Below are 15,922 nucleotides of genomic sequence, written 5' to 3' on the forward strand. Positions count from 1 at the left end.
AATGAATATATAATTAAAACCATAAGTCAAATAAATTAAAACCTTTAAGAATTTCATCATAATAAGATATATCAATTCAAAACAAGGTTTTAAACTGATTTTGGTGGGGAAGTTGAAAATGTCATACTTCCTAGCTTCATCATTGTGGTTTAGGCAGAAATCATTCGGGCCAATGCAGATTAAAAATAGTGAATGCAACTAATTTCTTTTTAGAGGAAAATATCCCCACCAGTGCTATCATTGTTGTAGTGGCAGTATCAAAATCTTTACATTTCAGTCCCAAATCCCGAAGAAAATTTGTGGAAATTCAAAAATATATATATTTTCTGATTATATGACCAGGTATTTGGTGCTCTACCCTCCCAGGCACAAAAGAAGTCTCTGAACCCCCAGAGCAGAGGGCATAAGTGCCTAACACAGTGTCTGGTAATAGAGGTTTGCAATATATGTCATGAGATAAATAAATCATTCACCTTAATATAAACATGTGGGATTTGGTGAGAAAGGGGTAAAATGTAGGTATATGTTATTTCATACTGAGCTTTTTTTGCATAAATAAAACTTTAATATGAAATAGTGAGTCTGTTGTGAGAAGATTTATTTTTATTAAATGTATATCAGATAGCAATTAATTGGACTAAAATTCAGGAAAAGAATTTCCATTCCAAGTGCCTTACTAGGGCCCACTGCTTCCAATAACTGTCATAATGATAACTTACTAACAACCTGTTGAAGATGAGTTAGGAAGATGATGGATGGAAATACCAAGAAAAATAAATAAAAGCAAGACTAAGTCTCTGATGTTCTTTGGGGCCTTTCTGAACTTTTGCTTAGCTTCTTTTTCTGTACAATTAGAGAATTAGACTTGAATTGGTGATTTTTCCAATTCTTTTAGCCAAAGTGCCCTGACAGAAATGCTCTAACAGTGGAGCTGCTGTGACTGAAGCAGTCATCCTTGGGGCACGAGCTGCGGGCCTAGCTTCCCTATGACCGAGGCTGAGGACGCCTCAGAGTGCAGCTTCATGAACAATGCACCAGGCAATGAAAAGAGACTCGTAAACATTTAAAATTTTAGAAAAAAAAAGACAGGGTGGGGAGAAAAGAAAATGTGTAGGTAGTTAGTGCCTACCCCGTTTAAAATGCCTCCTTAATTTTACTCTTTTATAATATTTTGAAAAAACAATAGAAATTTTTCATCATTTTTACATGTTATTTTTTTTCATAAAACAGAACTGGAGGATTTTTACCTTCTCACTAGTTGTAATAGTTTCGTTATATCCATCCTAAGAGATAGTTGTGATATTCTACTTGGTTCCAACCAACATCTATTTCTCCCTCTTCCTTTCTAGTAAAATTTTGATTTCTTTTTCAGTATGGCAATATGCCCAGTTAAAACTAATTACTTCCCCAGACACTCTAGCATGTTGATATGGTCAGAATTCTGGCCAATGACATGAAAGCAGAAGAATACTAGGTGGCGGGCGGGGGGGGAGGGGGTTCAGGAAAGCTATTGTTTTTTAGACTTAAAAAATACTTACTTGTCATTAATTTGTTGAATAAACTGTTGGTACATGTTGTTTGCCCTCCCCCTTCTTATTTATGTCTGCATGGAATATGGACATGTTGGTAGAGGCCCATCAGCCATTTTGCAACTGTGAGAACAAGATTCATAATGTCTACAAGACAGAGAAATGGAAAGAGACTGAGTCCCAAAAGGCATTGCAGAACTACTGTACCAGCCTTGTTCTAAGTAAGAAAAAGTAAACCCTAATTATTTAGAGCAAACTCAATTCTTAACTGATATAGAAGTCAAGCTTTTCTTCCAACCATCCCCCAACCACCCACAAAATCTTTGCGCACACTGAGATAGCACCGCTGAAGCCAATGGTTAACATCTTCTAAGTTACAGAAATAAAAGCAGGTAATGAAGATGACAACACTCAGCATCACATGGAAGGAATCCAACCTGAGTGAGGCAGAGATTCACAAAGACCGAGGGATTAAGAGTGTATTGGGGGGGAAGCTGGTGGTGGGTTAGAGACTAACACACAATTGTGTATGAGGCCCAAAGTAAGAGACTGCTGCAGAGTGTCTATAGAGATTGGTCATTAAGAACTGTGACTGATAGAGAAGCAGTGAAAGTAGCTGTAGGCACATCTGTAGGCAAGGAAATAAATGGATGACTCAGAGGAATCTACATAAATCTCAATAGAGCAGACTTCTTGAGGAATGGCTAAAAGCAATAATGAAAGCACGTTCAATAGCATAAGGAATTGGAGAAATGTTGGGAACCTCCAACTAGTACAGACTCAGATCTATTCCTGAGCCCTCAATAATACGAGTTCAGGATTTTCATATTGTTATGCAAAGTGGGCTTTGAATTAGGAAAGTAGAGAGCATGTGTCTCAAAGAAAACTAAATTTGATTGATCAAATTAAAGGAATGTGACATGTCATTAACCCTAAAGGAGATGGTCATATATTAGGTTCACAAATGTAACACATAATTACTCTTATTTGCAAAGGAAATGCAGCTTCCTTACTTCTTTTTAATTAATCTAATCATCATCTTGCTGTCCCATGTAGCCACACAAGCAGTCAATTGTAGATGATGAGTAGGAAAGAAGCTTCCATTTATAAATGAATGGTATCTCAAAGTCCTCACATTTACACAGTTTAGTGTACTTCGATCTCTAGTTTGAGATTAGGGAGAGAGAAAGTTCCCATGTGATCTCATAGTAGCAGAGAATAGGTCTTCAATTTACTTGTCTTCCTCTCTCAAGGGGTAGCTACACTGATTTGGTCCATAGATCAATGTCCACTGGTTAGCAACTAGTTCTGTCTGGCGATTTGGGTAACAGGCTAGATTTTGGTCAGGCAATCTTAACACTCTGAGTCTGGTCTTAGACCAGCCTACCTAATCACTAAGAAGGAGTCCCCTTAGTCAAAAGAGCATTAAAAGCACTGTTAGGTGAACCTAAAATCTGTTCTTGAAATTAGGATTCCAGAAACTCCCATGTGCTCTAATACTTACCTGAAACCAATGCATTGTCTTTGAAGACTCACATTGAAACTGTCTGAACCTTCAAAAAAAAAAAACAAACTTTGAGTAACTGAAGCACAAGATCTATACTTAAGAACAAGTTTAGACCAAGTGGAAAACTGGTGAAATGGATCCAGAAGCCTTGATACAAAGTCTTCAGCTTTGGAAATATTTTATCTAAGTAAAATGAATCAGATCCAAACAAAAAGGCAGAGGTAGGCAAATTTGCTCTCTCTGCTTGAGCTGAGACATTCACCTTCTCTTGTCTTCAGACATCTGTACTCCTGGGCTCCAGGCTTTGACTTATACCAGAATTTACACCATCAGCTGCCACCACTTTCCCCATGTCCACCATTCCTCAACCTCTATCCATTTTAGGCCTTTGGACTTGGACTTCCATCACTGGCTTTCCTGGTTCTCTAGCTTGGAAATAATAGATTGTGGGACTTCTTGATCTCTATAACCATGTGAGCCAATTCCTACAATAAATCAGTCTTTCTCTCAACAGAGAGAGAGAACCCTAATACAATAGTATCATTCATATTTTCTCTTTTCTTATTGTGATTATTTTTGCTTAATTACTAAAATTACTGAGAAAGTTGTGTTAAAATCTCCAAATATGATTGTAGATTAGTCTTTATTTCCCTTTTTATGTATTAGTTATTATATCATGTATGTCAAAACTCCAGTTTTAGGCATATACACATTTAAATTAATTCTCCTGATCTACTCAACCTTGTGATTAATGTTATATAGCTATTCAGCTTTATTATGAATAGTATTTGCATGGTATATAATTTTTCATCATTTTTACTTTCAAGTTCTGTGTGCATCTTTTGGAGACAGCATATAGTTGGGTCTTGCTGCTTTATACAGATTGATAGTTTGCTTTTAATTAGAAAACTTAGTTCATTTACACTTAATGTAACTATTGATGTCATTAGTTCTAGATCTGCCATTTTGTGTCATTTTTTCTCATATTATTCTTTTGTTGTTGTTATTATTGCTTATCGATTTCTTTTTTCCTGCCTTCTTTTGAATTAATTAATTATTTTTAGTGTTCCACTTTTATTTATTTGCTTTTCAGTATATCTATTTCATTTTTTTTTTTTTAGTGGTTGCTCTAGGAATTATGATGTCTATCTTCAAGTAATTACAAACTATATAGAGTCAATAATGAACTACTTCATATAAGATATATAGGAAACAATGTAATACAATTATCACCCTATATTCTCTGTGCCTATATACATATATATATGCACAGATATATGCTTTGTAGATATGTATATTTGTACATATACACACAAAAAAAATCTCCAAAGTTGATTTAATTTTTACTTTATATGATCACAAACCTTTTAAAGTAGTTGTACTCCACCAAGGGCAATATGCCTCCCAGGAGACATTTCACAATATCTAGAGACATTTTTTATTTTCACAACTGTGAAAGAAGTGCTGCTGACAACCAGTGGATAGAATCCAAGGATGCTGCTAAAAACTTTACAGTGCACAGGACAGTCCCTCAAAACCATTGCAAAATATCTAGAGTGCTGAGGCAATGAAGTTTAAACATATAGGCCTTACTTCAGTTACTTAGGGTTTCAGCTAATTAAGGACATTTCTTTACCATATTCAAAGTTCCTCCAAATTCAGCCTTTATATTCAAACCTGATGCATTAAGCTCCCTAAACTCATGCTAGGTACCTATTAGCTAATGACCAATCACTAAGTTCATTGAGCAAACTAATCATGTTGTGTGGTTCCACATGAGGAATTTAAAGACAATAGGAAAGAAACCGAGAATTCCAAATAAGAGTTTTCCCTACCATTTGTGTTCTTTTTCCTCTTTCTCTCTGGTGTGCAAATACTATCTAGTAATCATTGTTTGGGTTATCTTCATTTGAAAGGAGTAGAATAGGAAGGCCATTTTTAAAAATATAGCAAATTCTGTTTACATATTAAATAAATCCTAACAATTTAAGCTATTTTGAACAAAATTATTGTACATTTCTCTTTTTTTAAAATTTCTTAAACTACAGTGTGTGGTTTCTTTTTTCAAATAATCTCTTCCAGTTTTATTAGACACACTGATAAAATGATAATAAAGTCAAGTTTGTCTAAGAGCACAGGATTTCAAGCTAGACCTAGGCTGAATCTAGATTTATCACATCCTAAATTCATAATACTGTTCCCCCAATCCTCCAAGCCCGTGTTATTATCATTTTTTTAAAATCTGTAAAATGGAGATAATGCCTATAACACAAGATGGCTAAGAAACACCTTGGACCTAGTAGAGCAAAAAAATTTAGATAGTCTAAGGCTTTATTCCATCTTGGAAAACTGGTTTGTTGGCACACTGACTTGGCCCTTGTGCGTAAAGAATTATCCCTGGTAAATTGGAGTCGGCTGAGCTATCTACTATGGGTGACTGCACTCATGCCTCTGTGGACACAGGTCAGCACTACTGAGATAAGATCCAGATGCACTGTCACAGATCACTCATTCCAATCAAGCCTACAGAAAGCAAGGGGAATGGGGAAGCGTTGCCACTGAAGTCTTTCATTATCTTCCCAGGGAAATGGTATGAAGAGGCTGAATAAGCTGCAAACTGCAGCAAGTCAACTCCTTATCCACATGTCACAGAAGTCTGCAGCTTGCAGACTTTCTGATTTGCCCTTGGAAGGCCTGGGTTCCTGGGCATTCTGAAGTCCATAAAAGAACAAAGACTTTAGATCCAGACAGTAGGCCTTCTATTTTACAAGACAGCCTCAAAATTGACAGAAATACTAAAGTCACTTTCATACCAGCCTCAAAAGTTGACTAGAGGGGCCTTCTCTAGTCCTGGGAGAACCATAAAATCAAAACACACTTGCACACACACGTACACACACACACACACACACACACACACTGTCCCTTTCTCACAAGCAAATGGCCTATCTTCCACCACGTACACTGACCGCCACAGCTGCCTTCCCGACAGGGTATTCAATCACACACATGTCTTCTGTTTGAAGACTGTTTCCACCTCCAGTCAGGCAGGTTGTTTTCAGCACATCTGACAAAATAGGCCAGATCTGCACAGCAACATTTGAGAGGAAGTGCAACAAAAGACATCCAGCTGTGCTGAATTAAAAGGTCTTCATTCATCACCTTCCATCAGTCAAAAAGCAAAAGGAGGCTGACGTTATTTGTAAGAAATTTAAGGGTGTTATTATTCACCTGTAATTAAAAAGAATGGTTTGATTTGGCTTACAGCCTGGAGGAGAATGAATGCTTTTATTTTGCCAGGTTATGAATTTTTCCAAGTACTGAATAGGCTCTGAGAATGAGGCAATGAGATGGAGGGGAACTTCTTAAGGTTGAATTTTCCTCAACCTGTATTCACTTGCTTTTTTTTCTTATTTTTTTTAATACAGTGTTTCTTTACCTTTGCTCTTCTGCTTTGGAGTTCCCAGAGAATAGAAATCAAGTGGATTTTGAATCCATCAACATAAGAAAGTTCATGTAAAAGGTTTTAGATATCCCAAGAAGCTGAAATCTGTGGAAATTTATTACAGATGGACAAAGTTGCATTTCCCAGATATACTACATATTTGGGAAAGGTATAGAAATATGGCTTTCTGTGGTCTATACTGAAAAAGTACACACAGTAAGAAAACTAGAAATACCTTTAAGATGTTTTATACATCCAAACTTCTGGAGGATGGATATAGGGATTTGCCAAGCAGGATTTTTAATAGATTCTTCTTCAACCATGCTTTTTATTCCAGGAAGAGTTTAAGGCTATTTGAAGACACACAAGTACAATGTTAAATTATTAATTGGATGAGAAAAAAATACAGAACAAAAGGAAAAGCAAAGTAAGAAATATGAGATGAAGCTAAGACTGAAGTATATAATCCAAATAAATGTGTAGCAAGTTCCTATGTAAACTGCATATGCAGCCCTGAGTTTCCCATCAGCAGTGCAAAGAGAGATCTAACATCAGTTATGTGGTCTGTAATGTGCACAAAAACAGGAGAGGCACATGTATTTTTCAAGTATGTTAGCTAGCATGGTCTGACAGTCCTAGGCTTTGGGAGGGAGGGCTGAGGAGAAGTTCCCAAAATTACATGCTGGGGAAGGTAAACATTTTCAGTAACAATCATAAGTTTTTGTATCTTCAGAGTATTCATGGTTTAATTCTGATATCAATAAGTCTAAAAACAAAATTTTCTTCAAGATTGTCAAAATCGTTGTTGGAGGTTAATAGAGAGCAGGTGCCCCAAAGGCAGGCCTTGATCAGCATGAGTAGCACATGAGGACAATATTGGGCCAGGCCCTGGGAGCCCAGCAATTTGGGGCTTCTCTGTATCCCACCACACTGAGCAGTGTACACTGTGTTGCTGGAAAGGAAAGGATAGGGCCGGTGAAATTAAAGCTGCTTGGATGCCCTATATAATATTTGGTATTTTGAAAACACTTTACACTTGCCAGTAAGTAAATCCAGATGGAATTCAAATAAGTTTAGCCAATATTATTATCCTGGCTTGCTGATGTGGAGAGTCAGGTCTGATTGATTTGCCCAAGGACTTTCAATTCCTAAGGAGCCACCATACAGCTTTTTACCACTTCCTGTATATCCAGTGGGCCAAAGAGAGTCCTGGAAGAAAACAGAGACTTTCACATTTCCTGTTCTTGGCTCAACCCAGCAGGTCACAAAAGCCTCTAAACAAAGGAAAAATGTCCATCCTTATAACTTGGCTGGTTCCTTTCCCAGTACTTTCTTACAAAGCAACCCACAGTCAGTTTTTTCGGACCTACTGCCTAATTTCTGTTGGGCTATTTTTTATTTTTTATTAGTCTCAGGTTATTTTCCTGAACAGTTATGAAAAACAACTTTTCCCAACTTACTTATAAGAAAGAAAGCTATCTGGACTCCAGATAGCTGGAACCCAGAATAGAACATACACGATTTAAAGTTTGCATCGATGCATTCTCATTTCTAAGCAAAACCAAAATTACTGTTAAAAATCTCTGCTATTTCCAGGATGGACATTATACATTTATTCACTGGGGTAAATTTCCCAAATTTTCCTTAAGAGAAAAATCATCTCATTTGGGCTGTTTAAAAAAAAGACACACAAAAAAACAGACAAACCAAAAACAACAAAAAAAGCAAATTCCTCAGCCCCACTAAGACTTGCTGAGTCAGAAAATTTCAGAAGGCTGTATGGGAAATTATAACATCAAAGACTGTGGAATCTCATGAAGCCTCAATTCAGATCTCACTTCGGCCACTTAGTGGCTGTGTGTCCTTGGTCAAGTAGCTTATCCTCTCTGTACCTCTAAGTTCTTCAGAGTGAAATGTGAAATGTGAACCTGTCCCTTGAGAAACCCCCAATTTAAAGGCAGTTTAGTAAAAAAGGATTCAGCAAATGAAATCTAAGAGGGGCCAACGATAGTCTTCGGATCAGTCTATTTCCAAAAAACTTGGTGATCTTTAAAAAAATTGCCTACCTTCTTCCGAGTCCTAACATAGTGAGAATGAGAATATAATTTTGAAAACAAAGGTGCATTCTCAGGCATCATTTACATATCTAGAAGGATGTGACCATCAATTTTAATCACGCCAAAATTTTAGTACAATTTAGGAAGAAATTATAAATAAGCTCCTCTAGCATTCTATACTATCTGTGCTTCAAATATTTTCAATCTTAAATACAAACATTAACCGAGCAATGGTGAGACTTTATGAAATGTTTTAAGTAGCTCATTTCTAAATAGCTTACCAAATTACAAAAAAAGACATTTGTTTTTTTACAAAAAGAATAATCTACTTGCATGAGTGGCAAAACTATCTTAAGTTTAAAACCCTTCACAGAAAGGACATGCTTAAGAAGACACAGGCAGGGTCTTGATCTTGACTAATCAGTGGAAACATTGGGAAAATATATCAAAATTAAAAATAGAGCCAGAATACATAAATAATGACTACATTTCTTAACTACTTCACTAAAACTGGGTGCTGACAGGCCAGATGGCACAGGTCATTAGTGCCTTTTGGCTTTGGTGTCTCTGCTAACGAAACTCAGGACTGGAAACTCCGGACTGGAATAGCACCACTATTGTTAGGGCCTCTCAAAGCAGAATAGACTAAAAGGCCCTCCTGCAGCTGAGGAACAATGACTTAAAATTCTTTTGTTATTCTGCAATGCCTCAAAATTCGTTAAATCTTGTCCTCTGCCACCCCTAAGGCACTTTGGGGACTTAATTAAGTTATTGTTTGCAGACGTGAGATAAATTCAGTCACATCACAAAAGAAACAATTTGGTTCCAAATGTTATACACACCTCCCTCTCAACAGTAATTCAAGATTCAAGACCTATATGAAAACAGTAATATAATTGTGGGTCTCTTTCTAAATAAAAGGGCCAGAATAATGATATTGAAAACAAAAACAAAACCAGGAACGTATAAGCTGCTAATTTTATTATGCAACTTGTTCACTAAACTCTGATGATTTTTTTAAGTGTAAATACAGTTGATGCTTGCACATATTTGTTGGCAAAATATCAGACACTTTAGGTGGAAGAGAGTGAAGTACTAAAGATAAATCAGGTCATTTCTGTTCCTGTCTTCAGGAAGCCCTAATGCCAAGCCCTGATCCCTTGGGTATCCTCCAGAACCTCTGGTGGTCAAGAAGATTGTGCTGCTAGGAAAAACGCTAAAAAGCTCAAAAATGAAAAAAAAAATTTTTTTAAATAAAAAGCTCTAAAATGGATTAAATCACTAAATGATTATAAAGCTTCTGTTCCTTTTATTGTGTTCGTCATAAAATCTACCCCTCTTATTTGAGAGAGGTCACTATTTCTGTCTTGAAAAATTTCATGCCATGGTTAGAGCTTTTGTAATGAACAAATCCAGAGCAATGTGGGACATTGTAGTATGAAGTGATTCTTGGGTCACTACGGGTCTCATGAATCCCAGATTAATCCTTCCCTGTTCTCTCTCTTGGCTCCAAAGTCAGGTCAAAGCCAACAGTAAATAATGTCTCATACCTATATCTGGCACCAGGAGTCTCCTGCTAATTTAGCTGGAAGCCAACACAGCCAATGGTGGCTAAGCTCTTGGCAGTCTGGGCATGCAAAGTTTTTAGGTAGCACATGTCTGCTCATGATCTATATATATATCACTTGAAACCGAGTTTATATCTTAGCTAAGGCTATATTGTCCCTACACAGGTTTCTCATGCTACCCCAGACCTCTTAGCTAACGTTTTTCTGTACTGAAGCTCTTAAGACCCATCTATGTTTGCATAGTCTTGTGCCTTTACTCCTACTCCTTTGCTTAAGGCCCACCACCCCTATGGAAATTGATACCTACCTATATAAAGTGTACCTTACCAAAGCTGCAATGGCCTTTCATGGTGAAGTTTTCACAGAGCTGAAGCCTAAATCTTAAAGCCTTGGAAACCCAGCCACACCCCAAAACATACGCCATGGCACAGTATCCAGATTGAAGGTATACAGAGTCTCCTAATAAAATGCAAGGCTTAAAGTCCTGACCCAACCCCAGGTTTCTCCATATGTATTTTTATCTACAAACTATATGCTTTGTCTTCTGTTTCACAGCATTCCTAAGGAATGAATCAAATATGCCAAGATGAGAGTGAAAGTGGTGTAACAAAAAAGCATCTTCTCATCTCTCTAGGGTTTGTACCCATTGTGAATAAGTCACAAGAGTCAGCAGGTGAAGACCCAAACTCTTATCTTATGAATGTTAAGCTGCAGAAAGTTACTTGATGGGGCAGACCCTAGCTTCCAATTTGGCCGCTTAGGTCTTGAAAAATTACCCAAAGGAAATGTTGAATTTGCAGAGCAAACACACTTCCCCAGGTCATTTCCTCTCTCTAGACCTGATGGAGAAAGAAAGAGAAACAAGAGACCACCCCCACCATCATTTGCAAGAATCTAATAGATCAGCGCCATCTCACTGAGAAGCAATGTTCAAAGGCAGATGCCCAACATGCAGGCATCCCCTTTGACCTTCCTGGGAGGAAAAATGGTTAGCTGGGGAACTAGGAGCTAGGAGTGTTATATAAATGAAAATCACTCCAGTTGGATAGAACATTAGGCATCAGAGTGAACTATTTCTGCCCAAATACTTAAGACCCATAAAAAAGTATTTCTTTACTTACAACAATTAGACAATCAGTTTTGTAATCTATTCTATTTCTGCATTTTCCAGAGCTCCTAAGATGCTTAAATCTAAGTGTATTTGCTCAATTATAATAGTTTCTCCTCTATATTTATTTGTACTTAAATATAAAGAATGCATCGAATAACAAATTTGGAATCCTTTCTTTATTTTATAAAATTTAAGCCTTCCACATTTCAAGGAGTTATAAGACTTGTTCTACTCTGGGTCACCAATCAAATGTCATTTACCATGATGGCACATTACAAGACAACCCTTCAGAAACATGGGTGTTTTGTCAATACAAATATAGTTTACTGATTTTCCAAAAATATTGTTGATAAGTCCTAGAAGTAAACAGGTGCATACCTTTTTTGAAATTCAGACCTTCTGTTTCATTAATGAGGGCTACAGATGAAGGGGAAGTCAGGGTGATCAATAGTTACAAATTAAAAGTGAAATCAGTTTCAAAAGTGTTTTCTGATGTGACATATAAATTAAGTTTCTTTGGAGAGGACGAGAAAACAAAGATTAATTCAAAATAGAAAACTCTTTTGTCACAGGTCAGGTTGTTTACACACCATTAAGCTCATCCTTTTTTTAGAATGGCTCAAAAATATTTGACTAAAATCAGTGATAAAAATAAGGGGAGTGAAAAGGAAATAGTCTTGAAATAAGTATATTTTATTTAAGTCCTTTGTATTGATCAAATGTCAGTGTGGATAGCAATATTTAGTCTTTATAAAGTTCTTCACAGTTTGATCCTCTGACACCACAGTTTTCTTCATTTCCTGACCAACGGCATTGTATGGCCAACAGCTGGTGCCTTTAACCCAGCAGATGTTTTTGTGGCTCAGTTGTATTCATCATACAAGCAGAGTCCAGGATTTTGTTTTCCTTCACACCCTTCTCCCACATGCAGAAACTTCCTTCAGAAGACAAAGGGAGTGTGCATAAAAACACACCACAGGGTGTGGATGAGTTTAATAAACACAGTCTCCGGTGTATAAAGCGCCTAACTCTTTCCTAGTACAGTAGGATTACACAACAGCCACTGAAGTAATTTGCAAATGGTTTCTATAAGACCAAAACCCACAGCCAAAGGAATCACATAATCATAGAATATTGAACTTGGATGGGACCGGTGCAGTGTGTGTCAAAACCCAGTAATATATGGGTGCTTAAATTTATTTAAGCTCATACTCCCCTCCCCCATGTTAACTTAAACTAATTTTGTTATAATATTATTACTTAAATATGTGCAACCATAAATCAAAGAATAAACTTGTCATACCTCTAACTTCTTCACCTGATTGGGACAGATACTACTAGATATAGGTGTCTGTGTAGTAAGTGAGTTGTAATCATCTTTCAGGGTGAAAATCATGCCAAAATATCAGCATGTGTTTGTGTAGTTTCACTTCCACCTTTTACTGGCTGTGTTATTCCAAACAGGTCACTTGTTCAACCCGTGCCTCATCTATAACAATAGAATCCATCTTATGGGTTATAAAATTAAGCAAAATAATAAAACTGTAACACTGCATACTGTATAGTTACTACTAAGTAAATGGTCATGATCATTTGTTTTCAAAACCATATAGCCACCAAAATTCAAAGTTTATTTAATTTACTGTAATGCATGATAGGAATTGTTTGTGAAAGTACATGTAGTGAAAGTGGGTTCATGGGCCATTTTTTGAATAGAATGTTATTAAAAAACTTCAAGAATATGTTCACTAGTTCAGAATAACTGGACAATATATATAATTAACTGCCAGTTAACAATTTTTTAAAATTTAATAAAGTGACACTCTAAAGTTGTCTTGTCACTGCAAGCAAGGTAAGTTAATATATTTTAGAAATCCGCATTAAATGCATTGTTTAGTTTAACCATTTCTCAAATGGAGAAATAAATTACATACCGCTGGTATTAGCTTTAGAATGAGGGAAAATCCAAAATCTTTGATGGATTTTTCATTTAGATTTTGGTAGCATGAAATTCTCAACCAGGTCAATATCTGAGACATTGTAAAATCACAAAGAAGTTAGGAAGTTTGGATTCCTTTCCAGAGTTCTTTGTTTTCTGTGAAATACTGAAATATCTTCACATCACAAAGGGAAATAACAATTTGACAGATGTGTCCCAAAATAATCAGGTTGGCATTTATGGGGTGAAGAAAACTCTCGTAACCATCACAAAAGTGATAACTAAATCATTTAAAATTATAGTTATTTCTGTGTCTAATAGTTTCACCTGCTTAAATTTATTATGTATGAAAATAAATAATTTATTCATCTCATATAGACATAACAACAATATGTCTGTAAAAAATATATTTCAGAGGACAGAATTTTTTCAATTCTTTGTGTGGGATCTTTTTTTTTAAAGATTTTATTTATTTATTTGAGAGAGAGAGAGAAAGAGGGACAGCAAGAGAGAACATGAGCAGGATGAGGGGCAGAGGGGGAAGCAGACTCCTCCTGAACAGGGAGCCAGATGCAGGACTCAATCCCAGGATTCCTGGATCATGACCTGAGCCAAAGGCAGATACACAGCCAACTGCACCCAGTTGCTCCATTTGTACTGGAATTTTAAAACCAATTTGAAAGCTAGTATGAATATAACGCTTTTCCTGCATTCAGATATACAAAGCATCTAAAACATTTTCAGAAGTTTCCATCATTTCAGTAAGTTGTATTATAATTTTCAGATTTATAACTAGATGTTTTTAATTAACAACTATATGCATATAGGATTCTCACATCAAAGATTTTCAATAAAATCTTTCCCTACTTATATATATTAATTACATCTTGAAAGCATTTTCTATATTATTAATCACTGATATTTACATGATTTTTCTAAGCACCAACTAAGAAAACAAAAAGACCACCTTCCCCCACCCCCCAAAGAAACCCAAAAACCTATCTTCGGGGAGGAAATTGCAATGAACAAAAGATGAATTAGGAAATAGACCTTTGAAAAAGAATTTTTAGGCTGGTGGAACTGACATGTATAATATGGGCTATTAACTAGATGTATTTAGTGAAATTTGAACTACTCAAACAAGAATCAGAGGAAGTAGAGCTTATATTGTAGGAATCCTCCTATGGCATATATCTCCTTAAAAATAAGCCCCAGTATCAGTTGGCCAGCAGTGTGGGCTGTGTTCATACAGCCTGATGTCCTTCTGGTGTGGTCCTAGCTGACTGACTGTTGTTAGCTAAACTCCTTCAAGGATCTTGGCTGGAACAGCGGTATCAACTGGAACCTCTTGCTGAACATCGTGTCTTATCCTCTAGCAGGCCAGCCTGCTTGTGCTCATCCTGAAATTTTAATGTGAATGAAAGAGATCTCTCATGTGAAAATGCTTTCTAAGCTTCTATTTGCTGCTGTTCCACTGATCAAAGCTGGTCTCAAGGCCAGTTTACATTTAATAGAGGAAAGCAAAGCTCCACTTCCTATTGGGAATAATAGTATTATTCCCATTTTGCTATTTGCCACACCCGCAATATTTCTTTACACATGTCTTTTTGAGTTAATGCCTAAATGTCTCGAAAATTCATGCATTTTTCTCTTCCGGGACATTCCTTAGAGTTAGCTATGATTACTTTTCCATTAGATTACTGCAGTGACCATCTAGATGGACTCCCCTTAGTCATGCCTACTGCCTTACAAGAAAGCAACCAAGCAATCTTTTTAAAATATAGATATTATTTGAATAAGAATATCAAATTAGACCTGGAAAATGTTTTCTTTATGTTAGGATAAAACCCCAAGTCCTTACTAGGCCTATTAGGTCCTCTATGGTATAGTTCACACACGTTAAGTATATGTGACCTCCCAAGAGAGTGAATAAAACATGTACGATGACAGGAGAGCTTTGTTAATATTAAAATACACCATTATACTAATGAAGTGATGAATTTTGAGTAATTATTTTGTTTTCAATACAACTTGATTACAAGCACATATAACTTAATTTTTAATAATTGCTCTGTTTATCAACTGGCCAGCAAAATCCCCGATAATTTAACAATCTATGTTCATAAGTAGAATGACCTGGACTAAACTGAAAGCTTCTCTCAATAAAGAAAGTTTGGGTTGAGGTTTGAATAATGGGACCAAAAAGAATTGGGGAAAGGGGATGAATATTTCCATCATTTGTAATTTTACACTTACTTGGATGATTTCTTAATTGTTGAAAGCTGAGATCACATCTGTTTTTCTCCCTGGTGCCTATCAAAGGACTGGTTTAGACCTAATAAGAAATTTGAAGACAAGATTAACTTTCAGATATCTGAGCAAAGACTAAATTGTAGACTTATGTGAAGATTACAATATTTCAGAGTCATACTTTGCTACTGTCTAAAACCAATATTTCAAAAACACATAACCTATATTTTTGAGCTTTATATCAGGAATGAGGGAATTCAGGTTCGAGAACTAATTCAGCCATTACCCATCTTTTTAAACATTCTTGGTCTCAGTCTCCTCATCAATAAAGTGAGAAAGAATGTTGACATGGTACCTGTCTTTTCCAATTTTTTAATTATGTGATATGATTCTGAGACTTGAAATAAGCAGAAAATTTTAGCATAAGGATAACCTTCTTTCAGAAGTGAATGCATTATACATTTATTTATCTGAATTTGCTTTAAATTTGTAATGTGTTTTCAATTTAAGTACCCA

General features: G+C 36.1%; 1 long non-coding RNA gene across 1 annotated transcript; it reads right to left on the reverse strand.

Moving 5' to 3' along the window:
* Positions 1-1,538: 1,538 nt before the first annotated feature.
* LOC140611702 (uncharacterized) lies at positions 1,539-15,526 on the reverse strand. The gene is made up of 3 exons (XR_012012848.1): positions 15,413-15,526; positions 3,034-3,082; positions 1,539-1,676 (listed from the first exon to the last, which is right to left on the reverse strand). It is a non-coding gene; the product is annotated as an uncharacterized lncRNA (long non-coding RNA).
* Between the last annotated feature and the right edge of the window lie 396 nt (positions 15,527-15,922).

This window comes from Canis lupus, chromosome 20, assembly GCF_048164855.1.
Source record: "Canis lupus baileyi chromosome 20, mCanLup2.hap1, whole genome shotgun sequence".
Taxonomy (NCBI): Eukaryota; Metazoa; Chordata; class Mammalia; order Carnivora; family Canidae; genus Canis; species Canis lupus.